Source organism: Monodelphis domestica, chromosome 1, assembly GCF_027887165.1.
Source record: "Monodelphis domestica isolate mMonDom1 chromosome 1, mMonDom1.pri, whole genome shotgun sequence".
In the NCBI taxonomy this organism is placed as follows: domain Eukaryota; kingdom Metazoa; phylum Chordata; class Mammalia; order Didelphimorphia; family Didelphidae; genus Monodelphis; species Monodelphis domestica.
This window is the reverse complement of record NC_077227.1, coordinates 444,116,718-444,132,261: the sequence shown is the minus strand read 5'-3', so window position 1 is coordinate 444,132,261 and position 15,544 is coordinate 444,116,718.

Below are 15,544 nucleotides of genomic sequence, written 5' to 3'. Positions count from 1 at the left end.
GAGGGGTGGGAGAATTTGGAGCTCAAAATTTTAAAAGATGAATGTTAAAATTTTTTTAATGTAATTGGGAAATATTTAATGAAATAAAAGTATAATCATAATTTAAAAAAGAAAGTGTGGAAATTTTTCAATTTGTACTGGTGAAGAAAACACTTCGATGAGATCATGAATCCATCAAATAAGATCTTTAAATTTCTGTAATAAGTTGAAAGTTAATAATTATAGCTAACATGTATATAGCACTTTAATTTGTTATCACAATCCCTGATCTAGTCCAATCTTCTCTTTTCATGTAAGAGAAAACAGGCAATTTTTATTAATCAACTACATGACCTCCCATCACTTCTCTCATTTGTATTGAACCACCAAGAAGCACCAAGTCATTGATAACTGCTCAGCTGATTCTGTTCATCACTAAACAGCCAGATCTTAGTGAGTCCCAAACTCAATTTTTTTAAACCCTTAACTTCTGTCTTAGTTTCAATTTTAATACCAAAGAATGGTGAGGGCTAAGCAATTGAGATAAAGTGACGTACCCAGGGTCACAAAGTTAAGAGGTGTCTAAGGCCAAATTTAAACCCAGGTCCTCCCAACTCCAGGCCTTGAGCTCTATATACTGTGCCACCTAAGCTGCCCCCCAAACTCTTTGGGCTGCCTGCCTGACTTGCTAGTAGTCTGTTTCCTCCTAGGACTTCCATTTTTAAGAAAAGCACCCAGGCCAGATGTGTCTTTATTTCTCTCTGGGTTCCATTCCTAGTTTTCTGAATTTTCTCTGCTATGCCCCTATTAGGGGACCTTCTTCCCCCAATCTCTGCTTTTCAGTTGCCTTTTATGTGTTCTCTTCCCCCATCATAAGTTCCTTGGGTGCCGGGGTTGTCCATCTTTCTGCTTGTTGCTTTTACTGTTGGCATAACATCAGTACAGTAAACTGGCATTTATATAGCACCTACTCTATGCCAGGCACTTTGGTGAGCACAGAAAAGCAAAAGAAAAAGTCTTTGCTCTCAGGAATTCACCATCTAATGTATGTACGACATACATATAAATACACTACATATAGATCATACATACATACATACATATGAAATAAGTGGGATCATCTCAAAGGGAAGGCACTAAGATGAAGGAGGACTGAGGAAGGGTTCTTGAAGAAGTGGAGATTTTAGATGAGACTTGAAGGAAGCCAAAGAAACCAAGAGGTGGAGTTGATGAAGGAGAGCATTCCAGGCAAGGGGGTGAGTCCAGAAAAATCCTCAGTGCTGGGAGATGCCATGTCATGCTTGAGAAACAAGTCAGTGTCCCTGGACGGTAGAATATGTAGAAGGGAATAAGGTCCAGGAAAAGTTGAAATGTAGGAAAGAGTCAGGTTATAAAGGGTCAGTCTATAAAAGCCAAATAGAGGATTTCATACTTGATCCTGGAGGTAATAAGGAATCACTGGAGTTTGTTGCAAGGGAAGTGATATTATAAAATGTATATTTTAGGATGGTCACTTTGACACCTAACTGGAGGATAGACTGGAGCTTGGAGAGACTTGAAGCAGGGAGATCCACCCGGCTATTCCAAAAGTCTAGGTACGGGGTGATGAGAGTCTGCATCAGGATGGTGACTGGCCGAAGAGAAAAGAGGCCATAGAGGAGAGACATCAGGGAGACAGCATTAAAAGAAAAAAACAAAAAAAGAAAATAACATCTCCCAAGCAAGTCCATCAAGCTCTTAGGTCCCGAAAGTCCCCTAGACAATGCAACAGCTTCTTCAAATCCAAGAATTCTAGGAAGTAAACAATCTGAGGTTGTTTAAGCTCCCTCCCATGGTTGTAATTTCTGCAAAGTGGACAAAGAAGTGGCCACTTAATCTCTGTTCACATATTGAGCAAGATGGGTCATCAAAAGAGGTCAGAGAAACTCTGAACCTGGCTTCTCAGCTCAGTCTGGCCATTGGAACTTGTCTGGCCTGTGGCTGCCAGCGACCTCTTGCCGCCACCAAACCCTTGAAGAGCAGAGTGAGTGGCCTTGGCAAGTAGAATCTTTGATGTCCCTTCCTTGATGATCTGTGGCACTCCTTTGTTGCAACAGCCAACATATTATCGCCTCCTGTCATCATCTCCTTTCTTGCCTCCAATTTAAAGACCCTTCTTCCCTACTACCTCTTTACCATTGGTATGAGAGAAGCAGCTACAGAGAGAGGGGTACTGCATATAAAACTAGGTAGCCCAGTCAATGGTAACTTCCAGCTCAATTATTCCATGATTCTGTGTCAATCCTGCTCATACTTCCTAGGGGCCCCTCAGATAGGTAGCTCATTATTATCCTTCCAAAGAGGCCTGACACACAGGGTTATGTCCTAAGATCTAAGAGATCCTGGGAAACATTCATTGCTGGAATTCCACAATGTTTGATGATGGGTGCCAGGAAAATGAATTTCATTCATGTTTAAGGGGAAAAGTCCAGTGTCACAAGAGGGCAGTGTAAGACTTCTAAGTTCTAGCCTCAGGTTTAACATGCTGTGTGACCTCTATGGAGATATGGAACTTCTCTGTGCTTCAGTTTCCCCCTATCTTTAAAACAACATTTTCTTTGTATGATAATACCTACCAGTTATTTTAAAATATTCTTTTAATACAGAATAGGATACAAACATGTGCATTAGTAGAAGAGAGCCTCTTCTTGCCAGAACTTAGTGGACAGATGGATAGGGGGAAAAAGGTAAGGGAAGGAAAAAAGGGAAAGGGAAGGAAGGAAGGAAGGAAGGAAGGAAGGAAGGAAGGAAGGAAGGAAGAAAGGAAGGAAGGAAGGAAGGAAGGAAGGAAGGAAGGAAGGAAGGAAGGAAGGAAGGAAGGAAGGAAGGAAGGAAGGAAGGAAGGAAGGAAGGAAGGAAGGAAGGAAGGAAGGAAGGAAGGAAGGAAGGAAGGAAAAGGAAGGAAGGGAGGGAGGAGGGAGGGAGAAAGTGAAGAATAGAGTGAAGGAAAAGAAGGAAAGAAGAAAGGAAGGAAGAATTTTTTATTATTCTGCCATGGCAATCAGCATTTTGGTGCTGAGGTTTTTCTTCTCAAAGGGGCTGAAGAGAAATCATTACCCTCATTAGTACCATCCTACTTGTTTTCAGAACTACCAAAGCACATAACTGGGACAGAGAGAGATCCAAGCCCTCACCCCCAGGGACCTTGTACATGCCTTAGCATTCCAGGACATTAACAACACACATCCCTGCCAAGGAAAACTCCAGCCCTACCTTCGCAGAACACATCAACAGGAAATCTCTCATGGAAAAGTTTCTAACCAAAAACAAAAAGAGCAACTGTCTTTCTCCCCAGAATCATGTTAACTTAAATTTTCATAATTCCCCACCCAGTAAGTGGCCCAAATGAAAGCTAGAAAAGAGAAGGGGGAAGGGAGTTGACTATTTTTTAAAGCTAAAATGATTAGCAAATGACCCTCAAGTCAGCATTCTGGAATCTCCCAGTTTCCCTTCTTCCCGCCCTCTGTTTTCTCTTTAGGAACATTCTTTCCCTACCTGCCATGTGATGCTCTGTGCCTTTAATTGGCCCCATGTGTAAAAAGAAAGACCTAGTGGTTCCAGTCCTGTCTAGAGATCCTTCTGTGGGTAGTGATGGTCTCTGTAAGAAGCTGATGATAAGGTCCTCTGTTAAAGGACCATGGACTCATCTGTGCTCATCCTGAAGGTAGCTGAAATAGGAGACCATCTAGATGCAGAAACCCAGAGTAAAAACAAGACTCAAATTTGTGATTCAGATTGAGACCACTTGACTTCTGCTCAAATCTCACCTGTCTAATGTTGAACAAATTAGAAATAACTTATTTGTCTAACATTTGGAATGCATAATGTGAAGGACCCATGAACTCCTAAATATAGGAAACTCCTAGCTACCAACTCTGATTGGTTAGTCAAGTAAATAAATAGTTCTTAAGTGTATACAATATGCTGGACACCTCACTAAGCCCTGAAGATTCAAAAAGAGACAGAAGATAATTCATACCCATAGGGAGTTTACAATCTAATGGGAGAGGAGAGTCAACAAGTCACAAACATATTCAAGACTAGCCATATACGGTATATGTAGGAAATAACAGAGGGAAGGTACTAGAATTTAACAATGATAGGAAAGATTTCTTGTAGAAGATGAGATTTTATTATTAGTATTTTTTTTCTTTGCATGTATCTGTCTTTATTCTCCTAGCATTTTGGAATATAAGACAATTTCTGTTAAAGAACAGAATTAGAAAAATGCACACTTTTTAAAATTTGGGGATTTTTTGTTTCTTGGATTTGGGTCTGTTTGTTTTTTTTAAGTATGATGCGCCATTCCTTATATAGAATTACAGGTAGTTTTAAGCCTTCATCATTCTTATTCTGAGACCTTATGTTATTCACTCTGCTCAACTATGCAATGGCATATATGAGCCAGGGAGCTAGGCTAAGGGAGGCTGGATCAGAAAACAGAAAAGTTTTTTCTGGACCCAATGAGAATTTTAGAACATTTGTTAATATTGATTTTTTCTTCTTCTCCTCTTCTTATTTATTTAAAGGATCTGGTGAATCAGGAAGGTGTGAAGTTAGCTCTTTAAGAAGATGAGATTTTAGCTGGAACTTATAGGAAGACAAGGAAGCCAGTGGGCAGAGATGAGGAGGAAGACTGTTCTAAGCATGAGGGACAACCAGAGAAAGTACCCTAAATGAAAAGATGGAGTATTTTGTTTCTAAAAAGGAGGCCAATGTCACTGGATGAAGGAGTATGCAGAGAAGTATGAAACAAAAGAAAGGTGGGGTAGAGGGGTAGGTTGTGAAGGACATTTTATATTTTATTTTTATTCTGGAGGTGATAGGAGAAACTTCTGTTGGGAGGGGGCGATGGATGACAGGGTTATACATGAGCTTCAGAAAAATCACTTTGGTGGCTAAATGGAGTGTAATTGGAGTGGGGAAATACTTAAGGCAGGTGGACCCACCAGGAGGTTATTGTAATAGTCCAGCTATGAGGAGATATATATTTGCATCAGAGTGGTATCCGTGGTAAAGGAGCAGGAGGCATATTTGAAAGATGTTGCAAGAGTAAAATGGACAAACCTTAGCACAGATGGTCTATGGAGAGTGAGAGAAAGTAAGGAGTTGAGGATGACTCCTATGTTGACAGTCTGAGGGACTGAGAGGATGGCGGTGCCCTCTATGGTAATAAGGTAGCTAGAATGAGAAAAGGGGCAGGGAGGGCTTAGGGGGAAAGATAAGTTTAGTTTCATACATGTTGAGTTTAAGATGTAGACTGGACCTCCATTTCAAGATGTATGAAAGGGAGTTGGAATGCCCAGATTGGAGGTCCTTTGGAGCAGGATAGGTAGATTTGAAAGTCATCAGCATAGAGATGGTAATTAAACCCATAGAAGTTGATGAGATCTCCAAAGGAGGCAGTATATAGAGAGAAGGTCAAAGCTCTAACAACTATTATTAGAGGATGTGATCTGAATGAAGATCCTTGAAAAAGAGAGAAAAAGAAAAGTCAGTTAGGACAAGAACCAGGAGAGATCCAGAAAACCTCGAGAGAAGAGAATGCCAAGGAGAAGAGAGTTATCAACATTGCCAAATGAAGTCAAGAAGAATGAGCCTCAAGAAAAGGCAAATGGTTCTGGCAATTAAGAAATTATTGGGATTGGACTTTCACAGCAGAAGCAATTGGTAGAGTAGAGGAAGCATTCCAGCCAAGCACTATCAGCATTCCCCTCCCAACAACTTAAAAACAACTCCTCAAATCTAATTCTCGTGCAAGAAAGTCAATAAAAGGGATGAGTCATGTTTCCAGCCCAATACAATTTAATATGGAGGTAAAGGTGAGGCTGAGAATACATGGTGGTAGTACCAGCTGTGGCTCTAGAGGTGGTAGCAGTAGGCTTGGGAGTTCTTCAACCAGAAATGGTTAAGGGATTGGGCAATTTGTGAGAAGATTACAGGTATTGCTGTGTTAGCACTTAGTGCAAGATTAGTAATTGTTTGTTTGGCAACTGCATTACCTATCCCTACTTCTGGGTAGCAGTTCCAGGAAGGAGAGGAGTGCTTCTGGTCACAATGAGTCAGGAGTCCCGAGGAACATGGTTCTGGTGATCACAAGAGACAGTGGCCCCAAAGGAGCAAAAGCCCTTTTAACTACAAAGGATCAGAGGCCCTTTCTGTGAAAGACTAGAACAAGGACCAGTAGTGCAGTAACTAAATATTGGAAGCACTAAAAACTTTCAATTCCCCAAAACTAGCTTTGAAAACAACAGAACAAAAAACTCTGAAATTTGGGAGAAAGTCCCTCCCCCATTGCCTAATCCCAGGAAAAGACTGGGGAAAAGAGCAAACTGCAACCACAAAGAACTTGACCGTTAAAAGTTACTATGGTGACAGAGAAAATGAAGACTCAAACTCAGAAGATGCAATGAGGTCAAAATAGTAAAGCCTCAAATTAAAAATGTAAATTGGACACATGCCTAATAAGAAATCCTAAAAGAGCTAAAAAAATTACTTTCAAAATTAAAAAAGCAGGGGGGAAATTGGGAAAAGAAATGAGAGCAATATAAAATGATTATGAAAAGACAATTACAGCTTGGAAAAAGAGGCACAAAAAAACCCTGAAAAATAATAATTACAAAACAAAATTGTCCAAATTGTGCAAAGGGTTTAAAAAGACTTCACTGAGAATTATGGCCCCTTAAAGGCAGAATTGACTAATAACTAGAAAAAAAAAGGTATGAAAATTCAATGAAGAAAATAATTTTATTAAAATTAAAATTAGGTAAATGGATACAAATGATTACAAAAGCACAAAAAAATAGAAGAAAATGTGAAATCTCTCATCAGAAAAAACAACTGACTTAGAAAATAGACTAAAAAGAGATAATTAAAGAATAATCAGTTTACCTAAAAGCAATGATCAGGGGGCAGCTGGGTAGCTAAGTGGATTGAGGTTCAAATATGAGCTTAGACACTTTCTAGCTGTGTGACCCTGGGCAAGTCACTTGACCCCCATTGCCTAGCCTTTGCCACTCTTCTGTCTTGGAACCAATACAGAGTATTGATTCCAAGGCTTCAGAAGGTAGGGGTTTAAAAAAACAATAATAAAATAAAATAAAAGCATTGATCAAAGAAAGAGCCTGAACATCCTGTTTTAAGAAATTATAAAAGAAAACTGCCTGATATCCTAGGACCAAAGGATAAAATAGAATTTGAAAATATCAACCAATCAACTCTTGAAGGAAATCCCAAAATGAAAATTCCTGAGGTTATCATAGCCAAACTCCAGAGCTCCCATATGAAAGAGAAAATACTTCAAGTAGCCAAAAATATATCATTGAAATACCACAGAGCCACAGACAGGATCACATAAGATTTAGCAGCTACCATGTTAAAGGAGCAGAGGACTTGGAATATGATATTCGAGAAGATAAAAGATCTAGGATTAAAACCAAGAATCACCTACCCAACAAAACTGAGTAATATCCTTTAAAGGGAAAAATAGGTATTAAATGAAATAGAGAATTTGTGGGCATTTCTAATAAAAATACCAAAGATGTACAAAAATTTTGAATTTCAAATACAAGAATCAAGAGAAACATAAAGAGGTAACATGAAAGAGAAAGCAAAAGAGATTCAGTGAGGTTAAACTATTTACATTCTTATGTGGGAATATGATACATGTAACTCCTAAGAATATCATTATTAAGTCAGTTAAAAGAACTACATAGAGGGAACAGGAATGAGTTGATTATGCTGGGATGATCTTTTAAAAACTATGGGAAAGAGGGATGAACTGGGAGAAGGGAAAGGGAGAAAGAATGGAGAAAATTATTTCCCCAAAATAGAAGTTTTTCTCTTACAATGGATAGGGAAATGGGGGGCAGGCAATGTTTGAAACTCACTCTCCTCTGAATTGGTACAAAGAGGGAAGAATATACATATGTACATACACACACACATACTATTTGTTGTCTCTCCTTTTCAAAGAACAAGAATATCACATGGTAATATCTTGACTTACATGTGGATTGGATTTGTGAAGCAAAATTGCACAAAGTCATAAGCCTCCCTCTCTCTTCCAGGGTCATCAAAGTCAGTTGCCTTCATGGCCATTGGAACAAATTGTTCTCATCCACTCACCAGGTGAAGCCTTCATATGCCAGGGATATACATCTCCATAACTAACTGGAGAGTTTGGAGCTTGTTTGTTACCCCCAATATGGTTTAGCTTTATTGTCAAGATGGTTCTTCTACAGTGTGGCTGCTGTACACATTACAGTTTCTTGAAGCCACAGGGAAGTGATGAGTAAAAGGTAGGCACCAAAGGTATGAGCAGCCCTGAAAAAGGCTCAACAAACCCTCATAGCAATAGTGCTAGTCCTCCTGGAACGCCCCATACATTCTGTGTGTGTGTGTGTGTGTGTGTGTACATATACACATGCTTGAATATAGAAATCTATCTTATCCAACAAGGAAGTAGAAAAGGAAAAGTGAAAGTAGAGCGATGATGAAAAGGAAAATATAGTAAAGGAAGCAATGATCAGAAGGAAAACAGACTTTTGAGGCACAGGAAAAGAGAGAAAGAAGGATAAACAGAAGAAATTAAGATGACAAGAAATGAACATAATCATAACTGTGACTGTGAATGAAACAAACTCACTCATAAAATGTAACTGATAGCAATATGAATTAGAACCCAGAATCCAACCATATGTTGTTTATGAGAAACACTCTTGAAACAGAGACATACACAACTAAAATAAGGGGCTGATATGGAATCAATGGTCCTTCAGCAGAAGTTAAAAAATCAGGGGTAGCAATTATGATCTCAGACAAAATGAAAGCAAAAACAGACCTAATAAAGAGATAACAAGGGAGACTACATCTTGCTAAAAGATGCCATGGAAAATATTAATATTAAATATATATGTACCAAATGACGTAGCATCCAAATTCTTAAAGGAAAAGTTAAATAATTTAATCAAGGAAATAGTAAAACTCTACTAGCAGGGTACAACTCCTCTCTCAGAGGTAGATAAATCTAACATTAAAATAAGTTAACAATGAGCTAAGGAGATGAATAAAATTTTAGAAAAGTTAGATATGACAAACCTCTGAAGAAAATTTAATAGAAATAAAAAGGAATAGGACTTTTTCTGATCTGTAAAATGGTACCTTCACAAAAAACTGACCGTGTCTTAACAGCATTAAAAACCTCACAAACAAATGCAGAAAGGCAGAAATAGTAAATGTATCCTTTTCAGATCCTAATGCAATGAAAATTACATTCAATAAAGGGTCATGGAAGTATAGATTAAAAATTAATTGGACACTAAATAATCTAAATATAAAGAATGAGTAGGCCCAATAAATCAAGGAAGCAATCAGTAATTTCATTAAAGATAATAAAAATATAAATAAATAAATATAAATATAAATAAAATACATCAATATACAATATACCAATATACAATATACCAAAATTTGTGGGATGCAGTCAGAGTGGTTCTTAGGAGAAGATCTATATATCTCTAAACACAAATATCAATATAAAAAAGAAAGAACAGATCAATAAATGAGGATGCAACTAAAAAATGAGAAAGAATACAAATTTTAAATCCCCAATTAATTATCAAAATGAAAATTTTGAAAATTGAAGGAGAGATTAATAAAATTTAAAATAAAAAATAATTGCACTTAATAAATAAAAGTAGGTGCTGGTTTTCTTTTTGTAAAATAGAGCAATCATTGGTTAATTTGATTTTTTTAAAAGGAAAAAAATTACCAGGATCACAAATAAAAAAGATTAATATACCACCAATGAAAATGAAATTGAATCATTTAGTAGTCATTATTTTGCCCAATTATATGTCAGTAAAACTGACAATCTAAGTAAAATAGATGAATATTTACACAAATATAAATTGTCCAGATTAATAGAAAAGGAAATATAATACTTAAATAACCCAATTTTAGAAAAAGAAATTGAGCAAGCCATAAATGAACTCTCTAAGAAAAAATTCCCAAGATCAAAAGAATTTACATGTAAATTTTACCAAATATTTAAGGAACAATTAGTCCCAATTCTATGTAAACTATTTTTTTAAAAGGAAAAGCAGGAGTCTTACCAAAATCCTTTTGTGACAGATATGGTTTTGATACCTGAAGCAGGAAGAGAGAGAAAAAAAAGGAAGAAAACTATAGGCCAACTTCCCTAAAGAATATTGGTGCAAAATTTTTAAATAAAATACTAGCAAAGATATTACAGCAATACATCACAAAGACTATACACAATGACCAGCTGGGACTTAAAGAGGAATGCAGGGCTGGCTCAATATTAGGAAAACTATAAGTATCATTTACTACATCAAAAACAAAAATTACATGATTACAATAGAGGCATAAAAGGCTTTTTACAAAACGCAAACCCATTCCTATTAAAAACACTAGAAAGCATAGGAATAAATGGAACTTTTCTTAAAACGATAAGTAGTATCTATCTGAAATAGCGTTAGCCTTTCCAGTTAGGTGGGCAACAATGCCCATTATTGCCTCTATTATTTAATATTCTATGAGAAATTCTAGCTCTAGCAATAAGGCAAGAAAAAGAAAATTATGAAATATAAATAGGCAATGAAGAAACAAAAATATCACTCTTTCCTGACAATATCATAGTACACTTGGAGAACCTTAGAGAATCAACTAAAAATCTAGTTGAAACAATGAACAACTTTTGCAAAGTTTCAGGATATAAAATAAACACATCTATCACCAGCATTTCTATGAATTGCCTACAAAACCCAGCAAGAAGAGATAGAAAGAGAAATTCCATTTAAAATAACCATAGATAATATAAAAATACTTGTAGGTCTATCTGCCAACATAAACCCAGGAACTCTTTGAATACAATTGTTATTTGGGAGTGTGGAGCATTCTGCTTGTTTTTTGTTCTGACTAGATACCTTAGTATGATTTGTACTTACTTAGCATTGACTTACATTGATTCATATAAATAAAATCCCACTGCAAGAATATGGAGTGACCAGTGAATAACCACAATGCCCTGTTGATAACTACCAGGGTCAGAAGGCCTCCAGCATGTTGGATCCCTACTGGAAAAGTATTTTTCTTTCTTTTTTCTCTTCTGACATCTTTGTTTCTCAAATCTATGATTTATTCATTTATTTTTAGTATTAATAGCACAATTTAAAAACACTTTTTACACAGCATACAGATATAAACAATTAGAGAAATATTTATTGCTCATTGGTAAGCCAAGTCAACATAATAAAAGGATAAATATACATCAATTAATTTATTTTTTCAGTTCCATACCAATCAAAATACCAAAGAACTGTTTTATAGAGCTAAAAAAATACTAAATTCATCTAGAAGAAGGAAAAGTGAAGAATATCACAGGAATTGATGAAAAAAAATGTAAAGGAAAGTAGCCTAGGAGTACTGTATCTTAACCTGTATTACAGAGTGATAATCATCAAACCAATCTGGTACTGGCTAAGAAATAGAGTAGTAGATAGATCAGTAGAATATGTAAAATACATAATACATAGTAGTAAATGACCTTCGTAATCTAGTGTTCGATAAATCCAAAGATCTAAGCTTTGGGGACAAGAACTCATCATTTGACAAAAAATTACTAGGAAAACTAGAGAGCAGTTTGTCAGAAACAAAGCATAGACCAACATCTCACATCATATACCAAAATTAGATCACAATGGGTAATTTATTTAGACATAAAAGGATATATCATAGGTAAATTAGGAGAGCATGGAAAAATATATCTCTCAGACATATAGATAAGGGAAGAGTTTATGGCCAAATAATAAAGAGGTTCACAGGAAGTAAAATGGATAATTTTGAATACATGAAATTAAAAATGTTTTTCACAAGCAAAACAAATGCAGACAAAGCAAGAAAGAAAACAGAAAACTGAGGGATGTGGGGAAGAACTATAGCAAGTTTTTCTGATGGAGACCTTATTTCTTTCTTTTTTTTCTTCTTTTCTTTTTTTAAAATTTTTATTCGGTCATTTCCAAACACTATTCATTGAAAACAAAGATAATTTTCTTTTCTTCCCTCCTCCCTCCCCACCTCTCCCATAGCCGACATGCGATTCCACTGGGTATCACATGTGTTCTTGATTCAAACCCATTTCCATGTTGTTGGTATTTGCATTAGAGTGTTCATTTAGAGTCTCTCCTCAGTCATATCCCCTCCACCCCTGTAGTCAAGCAGTTGCTTTTCATCGGTGTTTTTACTCCCACAGTTTATCTTCTGCTTGTGGATAGTGTTTTTTAGATCCCTGCAGATTGTTCAGGGACATTGCATTGACACTAATGGAGAAGTCCATTACCTTCGATTGTACCACAATGTATCAGTCTCTGTGTACAATGTTTTCCTGGTTCTGCTCCTTTCGCTCTGCATCAGTTCCTGGAGGTGGAGACCTTATTTCTTAAATATATAGTGAACTGAGCAAAATGTATTTTATAAAATAAGAACCACTGATAAATAGTTAAAGGATATGACCATGTTTTCAGAAAAATAAATTAAAGCTATTAATAATCACATGAAAAATATTCTAAATCACTATTGATTAGAGAAACGCAAATTAAAACAACTCTTTCCACCTATAAGATTGGTTACCATAACAGAAAAAGGAAATGTCAAATTCTGGAGGGAATGTGGGAAAATACGATTACTGTGTACTGTTGGTGGACCTGTGAACTGGTCCAGCCATTTTGAAGGACAATATAGAACTACAACCTAGAGCTATGTAATAAATAAAAATTAATCTTGGACACTTTATGCTAAATTTATAAGTGTTTATTAGTAAGAAAAAGAAAGACGGTTACCAGCCTAACTACCCAAAGTCTCCCGCCAAGGTTATAGATCTTAGTTCCTAGATTCATTAGCCCAGTGCTGTGCTGGCCAGCTTGCCAGATTGCTTACATAGATAAACACTGCTAGCCAGTGAGAGAGCTTCTTTCAAAAGCCAAAAACTGGCAGAGAGACCTCATTCTCACTTGTCCCCTGCCTCTTGTATCTTGCCCATGAGGTTATGCCTACTTGGCTTTTGATTAGACGTCTGGGTTGTGGGTTCTGACATCCAGGCATGTCATCACACCACACCTCTGGGTCAGAGGCCACAGCAGGACTTCAATCAGCCCATTCCAGAAGTTAGAAACTATACTGTCAATTTGCATCCTACACTACCGTACATGTTCTAACTATGAGATATATATGCAAATATATATATATATATATTTTTTTTTTTTACTAATTATTGCTGTTTATTGTATTGTGCGAACTGTTTACTAAGGGAGAAAAACAACTAAATTCTTGAAACTAAAACATATCTAGTTTACAAGTTCAAAATTTAATACAATAAAACGCTGCTTCATACAAAACATTAATTGGCTTCAAAAAGCAAATCCCTCAACCCATAGTCCTTTTCCTTTTGTAAAATTTAGGAAGACAATGATAAAAATACACACATATAAATTACAGCACACACAAAACTAGTAATCCAGTCAGCCATTAAGACCAGAGAATACTTTAATGTTAATTTCACACAGCTATAAAACTGTTCATACACTTTTCCTCAGCAATACCACTACTGAAGAGATCAAAAAATGAGAAAAGGATCTATTTGTATAAAATATATTTCTAGTAACTCTTTTTTTTGTGTGTGTAGTGACAAAACTAAGGGGATGCTATCAATTGGGGAATGACAAAACAAGTTGTGGTATATGGTTGTGATAGGATACTATTTTGCTAGAAGAAAGCATGAGTAAGATGGTTTTATATAAACCTGGAAAGACTTACAGGACCTGATACAAAGTAAAGTGAGCAGAACCAGGAGAACATTTTATACAGTAACAGCAATATTGTGATGATGATCAAATTAAAGACTTGGCTACTTTGATCAATATAATGATCCAAGACAAATCCAAAGGATCCATGATGAAAAAATGCTATCTACTTCCAGAAAGAGAACTGATGAATTCTGAGTGTGGATTGAAACATATTCTTTTTCATTCTTTTTTTCTGACTTTTTTTTTTGCAGCATGGCTGATATGGAAATATGCTTTACATGACTTCATGCATAATTGATATTATACTGCTTGCCTTCTTAATGGGTTAGAGAGGGGTAGGAGAGGACATAGAGCTAAAAATTTTCAAAGATAAAAGTTGAAAATAAATACTCATTTTTTAAAAAAATGTTATTGGTAACTTTGGTGAGAGTAGTTTCAGTGAGATGATCTAGATTATAAGAGTTTAAAAGAGTAAGAAGAAAGAAAATTGAAGCATCTATTGTATAATCTTTTCAAGGAGTTTTACTGAAAAAGGCAGCCAAGATCTAGGACAATAGTGAGGATGGGGAGGATCAAGTGATGTTTTTTTCAGGATAGAGGAGATATGGGCATGTTTGTAGGCATCAGAAAAGGAGCCAGAAGACAGGGAGAGATTGAAGATTAGTGATAGAGTCAGAATAACAGAGAGGGTGATTGTAGGAGAAGGTGGGATGGAATAAGATCACTTGTGCATGTAGAGAAGTTATCCTTGGGCCACCTCTTTGTTTGAGACAAGGATAAAAGAGAATGTGGGAAAAGACATTTGAGTGGTGAGGTGAGGAAGAAGAGAGAAGAGGGAATTCACAGTGAATGACCTTCTTCCCCCCCACCCCCATAAAATAGGAGACACAGTTCTCAGCTGAGATGGTTAGGGAAGAGAAGTATGAGGAGGGTTGAAAAGTTTTTGAAGAGCCACTGTGGAGAGTAGGGTCATGAATTAATAAGGCAGGTATAGAAGACATACAACACAGAAGGTTGTTCCTCATTTCACCAGAGGTATTTAGAAGAAGCAATGGTTCAAATGAGATTATAAACAAATTTGTAGTGGATTCTATGAGAATGATTTTCTCCACCTTCATTTAACAGCATACATAAAAAAGTGAAGGTGGCAAATGATGGGAGTAATCCAAAACTGAGGCTTGGCAGGGTATAATCAATATTATGAGAAAAGGTCCTGGAATTTGAGAGAAAAGAAAAAAGTATAGAGTTCACTGAAGGATCGAGATGGGTGAAAGAGGGGCAGCTGGGTGGCTCAGTGGATTGAGAGACAGGCAAAGAAATGGAAGGTTCTGGGTTCAAATCTGACCTCAGACATGGCCTAGTTGTGTGACCCTGGGCAAGTCATTTAACCCCCATTGCCTAGCTCTTACCACTCTTCTGGCTTGGAAACAATACCTGGTATTTATTCCAATACAGAAGGCAAGGGTTTTAAGAGAAAGAAAAAAAAAGATGGGGAAAAGAAAAGAGTGCAACTAGTACAGAGAAGATAACCTGAAGAGATCCAGGGAATGGAGGGATTGGTGGTTATAGTATGAACAAAGAGTAGGATTTCATGAAGGAAGGCAGAGGGAGAGATGGAAAGCCAATAGATTATGGTCAGATTATGGGATCTTAGAATTCTTGAACATGAAAGTGGTGCCTTTGTGAGTTATGGCAAGATCAAG